Raw genomic sequence first — 13,135 nt, 5'->3', positions numbered from 1 at the left:
CTCATTGGTGACAAATATGATATGTATATAATATCATAAGGCCAAGGACTACAATTACTGCACTATAAATCTTATTTCAGCACAGACAACAGTTGTGGAGTTACATTAAAAAACGAGGGGAAACCAATATTTGATCAATAAATCAATAACTACTTGTCTTGAGTTGCTGAATTTTCAGTGCAGTAATTGTAGTCCTTGCCCCTATAATAGACATATCTTACTTGTCACCAATGCGCTATAATTTTTGAGAAAAATGCAAAAATAGGCACACAATTGGCCAGGGTGTAGTACCCCCTTAAAGGGAGCAACCATTTCATTAATCATTAAACCTGATGGGTACTCCAATCACTTTGCTAATGTCTGTATTGGGAAAGTCGTAGTTCTAACATAGTTAGTGTGTACTGATGATTTTGTTTCTAATATCGGCCATCCATTTACTCCTGGCGGATGAATTGTGCTTATATAACAACAACAAAAATCTGCTATCCAATGGGCTTAAAAACAAGAGCATTGAAACTATAATTAAAGACAGAGATAAAAGCAATTTATCGCGTCTGATGTCACTGTCAATTACGATCCTTGATTGGTTTACACAGGTTAATCAGCGCGTAAAAGTAAGACCGATCTATCTGGTGCTGATCGGAGAAAAGGAATAGCAGCAAATGGCGAAAAAGTTCGTACTTTTACAAGGCAAAAAGCAGCTTTTCTAGGCATTGTGGACATGGTGCCTTCACCAAAGAAAGTTTTCCACTATAAAGACCTAACTTTTGAGATGGTTTGCATGTCGAAAGGTGCAAAACTAACAATAAGGTGCCCGGTTATAAACCCGCGTTCAGCAAGTCATCATCACGACACTTGTAAACAAACCGTGCTCGAGTTTGATTGACAGGTGACGTCAGACGCGATAAATTGTCTTTATCTTTGTCTTTCATTATAGAGCAGCCTGGACTTCAATTTATCGACCTTATTTGATTTGAACGCATTGTGCTGCGTATATCAAGAAACAACTTAACCTAAATCTTCAAGCTATTTGGGTTAAATTGGGTAGTTTAAATTTGCATTTGAGGAAGCTTAGATTATACATTAAGGGCAATTTACACTTAACAAATGCATGATTTATATGCTGAACTACTTCTTGCGAAACAGTAATGTTTCTATTTGCCACTTAGTTCCAGACACTCTTTTGAACTATGAAACGGATGTACCATTTTTGTGTCACGTCAGGCTCACAGCACTCTGTACAAACTGCATACCCAGCAAACACAAAACGTTTTCGACATCATTCGCATAAGGTTATAAAAGGTTGTCAGAAAACGTTTAAATGTCTGGTTATATAAAGGGTATATTAAAAGTATAAAAAGTTTTCATAACCTTAAAAAAAACTTTTTTGATAATCTACTGCTCAGCAAACAAAAATGTTTTACAAAAAACGTTTAAATGTCGGGTTATATAAATGGTATAAAAACGTTTTAATAACATTCCAAAAACATTCTTGAAAACTTGATACAAAACTTTCTAAACAGTATGTTATTTTGGGGTTGAAAATATATTTTTCGAAAATGTTTGCCCAAAATATTTTCAATAACGTTTTAAAAACGTTTTCATGACCTTTATATAACCCGACATTTAAATGTTATTAAGGGGGTACTACACCCTTGCCCAATTTTGTGCCTATTTTTGCATTTTTCTCAAAAATTATAGCGCATTGGTGACAAGTAAGATATGTATATTATAGGGGCAAGGACTGCAACTACTGCACTGAAAATTTTATTTCAGAACAGACAACAGTTGTGTTACAGTCAAAAATGAGGGAAAACCAATATTTGATCAATAAATCAATAACTACTTGCCTTGAGTTGCTGAATTTTCAGTACAGTAGTTGTAGTCCTTGCCCCTATAATAAACATATCTTACTTGTCACGAATGTGCTATGATTTTGGAAAAAATGCAAAAATAAACACAATTGGCCAGGGTGTGATACCCCTTAAAAGGTTTTGAAAAAACATTTTAAGAACATTTCTGTGTTTGCTGGGTTCAAATATTTCAACATAATGTTATTTAAGTATTGACCCAATATTTGGCAAAAATGTTTGCAAAAATAGTTTACAATAACATTTTTTGAAAACATTTCAAAATATTGTTGTAGTGTGTTTTCATGCAAAACGTCATGACCTTTATATAACCCGACATTTTAATGTTATTAAAACGTTTTTACCTGAACCAAAAGCCAAAATAAAACTTATTTAAAACGTTCTTAAAACGTTTTTGTGTTTGCTGGGTATATACCGATTTGCAGTGGTAGAACGTAACTTACTCTGGTCAGGTCTACTACGAGCCGTGCTTAGAAAAGACCATAATATAGCCATAATTTATTTTAATCAAATCAAAATGGGGTCAAATAGTCCACAGCCGTCCGTTGAAATTTAAGAGGCTGCTGACTTCTTTGTGAAAGTTGGTAAGAATGTGATTTTTATGTAATATGAACCCATTTGAACCAAAAAAGTATTTTCAACATTTTTTTCACTGCACCAAGAGGTGGGACAAATTTCAAAATGGCCGCCATTTTTGACATTATTTTTGAGACTATTTATTACAATCCATTGAATAATAGCCTAGAAATGCGCTACAAAGAGCCAAAAAGCAACGAGATGTTTCCATCTGGTGGTAGGAACATATTTATGTCGGTTTAGAATTATTTGCATATTTAAAATTATCGTAAATCTCGTAATGTTGGCCCTTAGTCAAGAATTCTAGTGGTATACCATTCTCTGATAACTATTACAATAATATTATGTTCATAATTTTGCAACGATATTTGTTTGTTTGATTATTTGTTTATTTGTTTCTTTCTTTTTAGTAACATTTTCTGATAATTACTACAAGTTTAAACTGACTTTCAGCACAAAAATTCAACTAACCTTGAATATTTCGATGTGTTACATACATCTCCATCAGAAGACCTATGATGTTGTGAATGACGTGCCCTTCTGTTGATCATTGGCGACTTTTGGTAGAATGAGGGCGTTTAATAATGTCAATTCCAGTCTTTGAACGCGATTTAGTTCTGGTTATTCCATCTTGATCTGGATGCCCTCCCGTAATAAACGAGGATACTCTCTAACATCATTGGTTAAAACCTTTGTGGATTCCCAGTCGATGTTGTGGCGAGATGCTGTTTTATGCTCTGCGATAGGCGTAGATCCCGGAGGGATGGGGGATAAATCCCCCCATATTTTGCCAGGGGGGATGGTCGATACAATCATCCCCCCCACCCCAATGTTGACGCCTGAATATGGTTTTCTGACCAAATTAACCTCATATTTGCCCATTTTAGCGCGCATTTATTCCACTTTTTATCAGTACAACTTTAAAATAGCGCATTTATATCATAAGCTTATCCGGTCGTTAAGGTGCTGGATTCACTATGCTTCACAAAAACAATTTCCAACCCCATCCCCCCTGCCCCAATGTCAAAAAGAAATCTACGCCACTGACAACAGAAAGTTGTGCTCCTTCAGTCTATCTCCGAGTTGTCTACCTGCCTGGCCAATGTAAGTACTTGTACATTCGCCGCAGGAAATCTCATAAACCACACGTGATTTTTCTGATATTTTCTGCTAACAAACCCTCTGAGGCTAGTATATAAGTCCCGGATATTGGAAAGTAGAAAGAGCGTACAACTTTCAAAACAGTTTAGGGAAAGCTTCATTTCGCAAGTATTTCATACTTGCATAAATGCGTACGGGTATAGCGCCATTTAAAAGTGTAAGAGATGAATTCTTTACCAAATAATAAATCGAATATGTGTAAGTGTATATGTGGTGTCATACAGTTGTCTATGAAGTTATTGATGGAGATGTACCACCTTTTACCCCTCTTGTAGTCTTGTTTATAAAGGTCTGCTACTACCAGACGATTGAACTTCAATGCATTTGGACAATACTGCTGCTGCATTTTTAGTCCACGACTGTCATAATAGGACAGCAAGCTTTTCTGGAACAAAATAATTTAACACAATAATGTCTGTATATCCTTGTTTAATATACATTTCGTATCACCCCTTTTGACGTAAACCCCAGTAATCTGTAAGTGTTGAAACACAAATTGAATTTATATTCCCCGTTTTCATAAGTCACTCAAACATTTATTTTAGCTCCACGAATGGAACACGGAAATGATTAAATTGTAACAAAAGATGAGTAACTCTTTTTAAATTGGATTAAAGCTTATACTTGGCCGTCGTGTTCTAGATAAAGACAACTATTTCTATCTGTATTGCTTAATCAAAAATAATACCATTAAATACCTCGGGTGGGTTTATACTGGCAATATCACAATTCTGTTGTATGAATGATAACCTTGTTATTAATGGTTTTCATTCTTAGCCTTAATAAACAAACCTATTTTCAATAACATCTAATTATCGAAAATGTAGCTCAAGGTACCATATCTGATTATTACCATCTCATCCTTTAACACAATTATAGCATTGACCTTATTTTTATCATATTATTTTTATCGTATGTCCAGTGGCACACAATAATTGTTTGCTTGCTTACTCGATGGGATTGACCACTGAGAGATGATCGAGCCTAATCTCTTTGCATCAATCAATGAATACAACTTAAACACATTTCAGTATCATCTGTCCTCGAACAAGTAATCTTTACCCTTTACTCTATTCTTTTCTGAAAGAGTTACATATCTTTATTCGAATCCTACACAGGGTGTTCCTGAAAAAACTTTGGTGTCATTTTTATTTTTGAATTTTTTGCCCAAACCAACATAAACGACTTTCACATACTCTCACATCTCATTTCTACATTTCGATTTGGATTTGGAAGATACCTTCTCTTAAATAACAGTATTGCGAACCACCAGCATACATAACTCGATGTAGAGAGTCTTTCCTATTCAGAGGAAATATTGCAATTACACACCTTATTGCTTTTTAACAATAACCATTGACGCTAGCACATATCAGAGAAGATGTAAGAAAAGGAGGGAGAACAGAATTATATCCTTCAGATAATCCCGTAGGTAATCCTGTTGCACCTATTCATGGTCCTTTATTCTCAAGTGGCGGGTTAACCAACAATTAACAATGAGAGGACATTCCTGAACCTCAGTTGGGGATGATTTGAAGTGACCGCCAATTATGACCATTTGATATTTAATACCAGCAATGTGAAAAAAAAAAAAGAAATAATGTAGTGCCAAAATAATGTACCCTTTTACGGAAGGAGCAAAGTTATAACTCCGCTTCTGCAGTACGAATGTCAGCGGCGAATGTCAGGTTATTATTTCCCAGTCTTTGAAAAACAATTGCAGGCAGAGGTGGGAATCGATCTCGGTACCACCCGGTTAAACAGCACTGTGAAAGACCACTAAGCCAACTACATATCTGTTGTGAGATGTGTGACATTAATCTTTGCTATTGCTTAATGGAACAAATCGCGGAATTAAATCAGTAATAAAAGAAGTAGATTCTTATATAGCGGTCAAATTGGATAAAAGGGGAAATATTTGTCCCTGCTCTAAAGAAAATATAGGTTAGAAAATTATCAAATAAATTTAAATTAAAAATTGAGATTTTATATTTATTTATTTCACGAGGCGGCATTATCACAGACAAACACTGGATAAGCTAAAAACTCGACCCTTAGATGCTGTCATAGCTCAATGGTAGAGCATCAGACTGCTGATATCAATATCGTTGGTTCGAGTCCTCCTGCCAGCAATGGTTATATTTATGATTTTAATGCTACGCTAAAATTTGTTCTATTTATTTATTTATTTATTTATTTATTTATTTATTTATTTATTTATTTATTTATTTATTTATTTATTTATTTATTTATTTATTTGTTTGTTTTTGTTTATTTATGTAAATAATTTAATATATTTGAAAGAGGTATTTGAGCAATTCAAAATTTTGATTTTATAATCCTATGGGGTCATTTTGAACCCCCCACCCCCTCCCAAATTGCCAAACGCACAACACCTATGAGTTTGCATCATGCATAATGATCAGTACGTCCATGTCATCATCATTAAAAAAAAACATTCTATGTATACCTGACGCCGGCAACTAGACTACTATAAAAAAATAGTATTACATCTTTCCTGCTCAAACAAAATAATACTTGCAAATAGACCATAGTTAACTAATCTAATCCTGTAATATATAGACCTGTAATATCACCTGTAATATAGGTGATCATTGTTTACATGGTTTGTTATGGTTGGGATTAGTGTCCGATCTCTGTAATGTAATGTAAATGAAGAATATTGATATGCAGGAAGACTCGATCAGGGCGCTAGCTATATTGTCCTATGAGATGTAGGGCCTAGTGCGAACTGTCCAAGCTGATTGTTCATTCAGGATCATAATCTATTAGGGAAAGACAAACACTATTCAAAATATCAAAAGATAAGAAGAAAGGGATTTATAGATTTGTAATTGAGTCATGCATGATTTAACAGAAGGTTCTTTCCAAAACCCAAACGTAATGAATCTATTCTGTGGAGTCAAACATAAAATTTATTGAACATCCATATCTGAGTACTTTGAAATCAAGATACATATCATTGATTAACTTAATTCTAGGAACGAGATGAAAATGAGATATTTTCGTACTTTTCTTATATTTCATCAATGAAAATTCAAGAAGTATAGTTGTTTTTTAATAAGTTCATAAATTTAAAACGTTTGATTCGAGTAAATTATCTAACACTTTCCGACATTAAACGTTTCCGGCTTGTACTTTCAGGAACACCATGAATTCACTTTAATTTAAAATATTCTTATAAGCGTTGTCAAAAGGATTTTCATAATTTGGGTTTATAATTTGTTTTAATGAATGAACTAGTATCGTATGATAACATTTAGATCCTTGCTTAGGACCTGATGTCAGCATTTGATCGGAAAGATGGGGGTGATAAGTACCTCAGATTATTCCCATACTTCTTTGATTGACAATTCCGAAAGTAATCTTCCTGAAATTATAATTTTCTTTATAAATTCAAAATATCTAATGAGGTTTCTAGGTCGTCTCTTGGATGTTTCATCATCATGTTCTTGTGAATTAACATATAAATTGGGGTACAATCTGAGATGATAACATCGTCGTTTTTATTAATTTCCCCAGGTAAAGATTTAATTAGGTGTATAAGTTTCAACACAAAAATCCAAATAACCTTGAATTTTTGATGTGTGACAGAAGAAGTCCTAAAGGCCCGGTTACACTATGACGAATAGGGATGAACGGCAAGCGACGTTAAGCTGCTAATTGCAATTTTGGATTTACCGTCACTCACCGTGTGTTGCCGTTAGTTGTCGCTGACGAATCCGTTAGCGACCGCTGACGGCCGAAATTATTCGTCGCGTCCGTCGGCAAATTTTCAAGTAGTTCAGATTTCGTTGGAGACCGCAACCCTCATTTCTTTGACGTTTGATTATTATTGATATTGATGTTAAACTTTTTATTATTATTGATATTGATATTTTATTATTATTGATATTGATGTTAATATTTTGGATTATTATTGATACTGATATTAATATTTTTCATTATTATTGATATTGATGATAATATTTTTTATCGTTATTGACATATTGATGTTAATATTTTTGATTATTATTGATATTGATATAATAGTTTGGATTATTATGGATATTAATTTTAATATTTTGATTAATATTGATATAATAGTTTGGATTATTATGGATATTGATTTTAATATTTTGATTATTATTGATATTTATATTAATTTTTTTATTATTATTATTATTATTGATATATGTAATATTGATATTAATATCTTTGATTATAATAATTGATATTGATGTTAATATTTTTGATTATTATTGAAATAGTTAAGATTAATATGGATATTGATTTTACTATTTTTGATTATTATTGATATTTATATATTTTTTTATCATTATTGGTATGTGTAATATTTTTGATTATTATTGATGTAAATATTTTTGATTATTATTGATATAGATATTAATAGTTTGGATTATTATTGATATTGATTTTAATATTTTTGATTATTGTTGATGTTGATCTTAATATTTTTGATTATTATTGATATTGATGTTAATATTTTTGATTATTATTGATAATGATATTTTTGAGTGGATGACCAGAACGTTGTGAAGAATGGGAACGCCAAAGTGGACTATACGACCCGCACACACACAGGCTTTGATGTCGGCCGATGAGTCGCGTCATCATCGCCGCAATCCACCATCAGCTGCCGTTCCTTGCCGCAAGCAAATCCGCTGCCAGCCGTCTGACCTAGTTTCTTGTTGTCGGGCTCCGTCGAGACATCGTCACTCGCCGCCCAGACAACGTCCGGTTTTGGTCGCTAGTCTCCGTTTCCTGCCACAGCCTTTCGTCCCTTGCCGTCGTGTTGTCGCTGAAGGTCGTTCCCACTCGTCAGCGAATCTTGTTTTTGCCGTCGCTTTGCCGTCAACATTTTGTGATTTTCACGTTCGTCACCTTTCGTTGGTTATCTGCCGTCATAGTGTGACCGTGCCTTAAGATGTTGTGATGGACTTGCCCTTTTGTTGACCATTGACGACTTTCGGTCGAAAGCGGGCGTTGTAGAGGGTTGGCAATTCCAGTCCTTGATCACGATTTAGTTCTGGCGTTTTCTTCTTGATCTGCAGGGCCTCCAGCACTAAGCGGGAACTTCCTTCTAACCAATTTTTCTTCATTGTCTTCTTTCTTTACTTTACTTTCTTTTCCTCTATTTACGTTTCTCTTTCCTTTTTTATTACTCTTTTCTAAAATTTTCCCGCTCTTCATACTTTTTATACAGATCATTTATTGATAAGCAATTTTCCAAAACATTTGCTATTTTACTTTTTACATTCCACAGACTCTTGTATAAACAATTCTGAACAGAGAAATATTATTATAATTTATTTTCAGCCCCAAACCCATGTAGTCATCATGGGAGAAAAAACACTCATCTAAGTGCCTTGTAATTTAGTGAGAGTATTGTAAAAAATTTCTAGATGTCGCCAACGGAGCATCATTGCACTAAGGAGGAAGCTATACTGCGCCAATAGAGTATCCTTACATTACAATAATCATAATAATAATTTCCAAACTGAACAATATTGGGGTAATTTTTTTATATAGATGCACTATCTAATACTGCACATTATGACACCACATTGAATCCAATGTAACTTCAAGAAACAAAGTTACAAGCATTTGATTAGACGAAGGTCCAGTTTTAAAAGTGACAAACTGGCCTATTCAAAAAAACTCCACAGACTAGACATCTGGTTTGAGAGTGGTGAATGGCTAATTTATGCGTTTGGCTTTAATTTAAAACAAAAGGACCAAAAGAAAACTGAAACAAAAGAACTGACAATAAAATTTAAGTTATGTCTCTTTGTTGCGCTTGTTGGAATTTTTTTGCGCCTTGTATAGGCCAGTTTGTCACTTTTAAAACGAGACCTTCGTCTATTAAATTGCTTGTAACTTTACTTCTAGAGGTCACATTGGATTCAATGTGGTCTCATAATGTGCAGGATTATATAGTGCATCTATTAAAAAAACTAATTTACCCCAATATTGTTCAGTTTTGAAATTGTGATTATTTTTAGTGTATGGATACTTTATTGGCGCAATATAGATGTGCAAAGGGTATGTGAGAGAAGTCGGGAAGGAAATATAAATAACGATAACTTTTCCGCAGTCGTTATTTATAGAGTGAGCTCTATAATTACATGCATCTACGAGATTTATGTCATCCTGGCTAGGAAACACTGTATAAATAGTTTCCATCACATTGCATATGAGAGTAAAGTAAAACATCGTTAAAGGAATAATGCTTTGATGATGACTGCAAATGACCGCAAAAAATCGATGCGATGAGTTGTGTATCGTCATCAATAATTGTCAATATTGTGACATGTGGTTTCATTTGATTATTTATTTTATTTGCCATTTCAAAGCTATTTCATGAGCGATATCAGAGATGGAATTCCCCTTTCAAGTAATCGTGCACGAGTTTGTCAATAAATAAAGACATTTTAGGGAATTCCTTTTGTAAAATAAAAATCAAATCTATTTTTGTATCTTAAAAATTCCCATCGCTCAATGTGACCATTGTATTGCATGATGTAGGGAAATCCCCGTGGATGTAATGAAGGTAAAGGTGACAGAGAGAATTAACTATAGCTGGGGAATTTCCGGTTTTACTACTTTGGAATTTAAATTATAACGAAGGAGATTTCGTGTCCAACAAAGTGCTCTTCTCTTTCCAAAAGGGGAATATTATTCTTATGAAAGCAGCCATTTTGGAAATTGTCATCTGTGCGAGGATTTTATACGTAACGGATATCAATAGCGAGCTTCGCTGAACAGTGGTCTTCGCAGGACAAGTGAATCATGATATACACCAGTCAACTTTGTAATCAACAAGAAGAAAGCCGGATAAAGTAACAGTCCTAAACAGTGATTCAAAATGATTTTGTATTTTTATGTTCATTTGCACAATCATGGTTAAATCATACTTCACTTTTCTTTAAAGATTCAGATATTGTTAACTTAATCGATCTTTGATCAAACAGTGTGCATTGATGTGAATTTGGGTAAAAGGTGTTTTTGGCATTGTGTCATTTACGAGTCGTAACAATATGCATAGATAAATCCTCGGAAAGTTGACTTATTTGGGCCAGAAACATATATTGTTCCAAATCTATTTAATTTTTTTTCGCTGAATTTAAAAATAAAAATACAGTTTAATAATTCAAGTCTTTGACGTAATAAAATAACAAACAGACGCTTTTGGTTTCGGTATCATGCCGAATAATATTGCATAATTTATACAGGGTGTATCAAAATAAAGTATACAGCTTGAAACATGCCACTAGATTAAAAAGTATTAGTTACTTCATCACTATGCTATAGTTGGCAGAATCTATATCTTATCCTGCCATAACTGTAAAATCACTGGCTTGTGACCATTAAAATTAAAAGTTAAATCCTTCCCAAGCCTTTCGGCCCATTGGGTGACGCCTATCTCCGTTTCATAACCCTAGGCCACATGTCTGCAAGCATAAAAGCTACAGCAGGGGGTTAGTCTACTGGTAGCCATGTGTTTAACTTTCCCTACTCCATTCTTTCAATGCCGAACGCCTGGCAAGAAGGCAGTAGGTACTATTTTTAAAGCCTTTGGTATGGCCCGGCCGAGATTCAAACCCGCGACCTTCCGATCGTGAGGCGGACGCTCTAACCACTAGGCCACCACACCGTGACCATTACTAATGTGACCATTAGATAAGGAAATAAGTGGCTATTTTTGCGAGCCTAGTCAAGATGCGGTTTTCAATTAAAATCAAAACAACATGAAATCACATGTTTTACCACCTTAGTTACTGTAATTGACAGTTTTAGCCTTCCACGTGGCCATCAGGACATGACCACTATTCCTCTGTATGCAGATATCCTCAATATTGCATTCACACCACGTCTTATGAGAGACCTCCTGCCTGGGTATGTCAACTTGTGCAATTATATGTCTCTGTAGTTCAGCAAGGACTTGTGAAAACCTTTGATTTCAGATAGCCCCACAAGATAAATCCAGAAGGTGTCGACGCCCTGATCTATGGGCCATTACAATAAGCCCAATCAGCATTGGAAGTTTGCAATGCATTGTGGGACAGTTTTTGCAGTTTTAGGACACTTTGTCCTTTGACCTATCGGGAAAATTGCTGTAATTATTAATAATTTATTTATTATTATCATAATGTTATCATTAAAAATATTTAAATAATTAATTCATTGAATAATAATGTTTTTTAAGTTTGTTTTTATTCTAGTATTAAGTTTTAAATTATATTTTGTACGCACAAAACCCGAATTTTCCAGATAGGTCAAAGGGCAAAGTGTCCTAAAAAAATAGCGATTTGGCTTATTGGTGCTTCAAAGCAATCACGCGATTGCCAAACAATTTTTCAAGGCATTCTGTCAATTATTGTAAAGAAAGTGGTGAAAATGTGATTTTCATGTTATTTTAATTGACTTCGCGCAACTGCATTTTTATACGGGTCACAAAATAGCCACTGTGTTCTTATTAATGGTCACGCGCCAGTGATTTTACAGTTGTTGCTTCAATTGTTGCTTCAGCTATCAACTAAATTATTTTTACCAAATACCTCATACTCTTTAATCTAGTGGCATTTTTCAAACTGTATACTTTCTTTTGATACACCCTGTATTGTAAGTAACGGTCAACAATCCGAAAGAAATACGAGTGTACTTGATGTGCTTGAGTATTATCCTTTGGCAGTATTTGTAATCCTCAACTCTTCAAGAGGATACTGGACAACAATATGTGTGTACGTCAAGAACAGCTTTGGTATGATTTAGTGTCAAAGTAAAAACTAAGATTTGGATTCCTTATCATCACTCCGCCCTCTACCGGATAAGAAGTGACAGGTAAGGATTTATTTCCTTACCGCGAAAAAAACTTGGCAGGTAAGGAAAAAATCATTAAAGGTAGGTAACCTGATTGGCAACCCCACTTTACCCCCATCAAAATAGAGATTTTAGTATCAGGTGAAAGCTCATATTTTTTTTCAAAACTTCCAAATCGGTGTATTTATGAAGAAATCATTAAAAACTGTCGAATTAGTCTCAATTGTGGTATACCAAATTTGAGACTAATTCAATTGTTTTTTGATGGTATTTTCGGAAAAACACCGATTTGGAACTCCTAATATCAATATTATGATGGCTATCATTAATATAAAAAAAAAATACTGTAGACTACCAGTATAAAATATGTCAGTTATTCCAGAAGGAAATTAGTCACATTTACAAGGAACATTTCCGTGTTCTTTTTGCATGAATGCTTGAAAGAGACAACATTTTATGTTATGCATAAGTTTTAAAGAATTTGATTTTCCAAATATATTAGGTCACCTTCCTTTAACTTTGTCTTTACTTGTCAAAATGGGTTTTTTTCGAGGTAAGAAATGAATCCTTTGCTATTTGTCCTTACCTTTACCAAATACGCTCCTAGCGGCTATAAAGTGACATGTAAGATAGTAGTTAGGACTTATTTTCTTACCTCAAAACAATTTTAGCATATTATATAT

Source organism: Amphiura filiformis, chromosome 9, assembly GCF_039555335.1.
Source record: "Amphiura filiformis chromosome 9, Afil_fr2py, whole genome shotgun sequence".
Classification (NCBI taxonomy): domain Eukaryota; kingdom Metazoa; phylum Echinodermata; class Ophiuroidea; order Amphilepidida; family Amphiuridae; genus Amphiura; species Amphiura filiformis.
The sequence above is the reverse complement of the archived record's forward strand: the minus strand, read 5'-3'. Positions refer to the sequence as shown.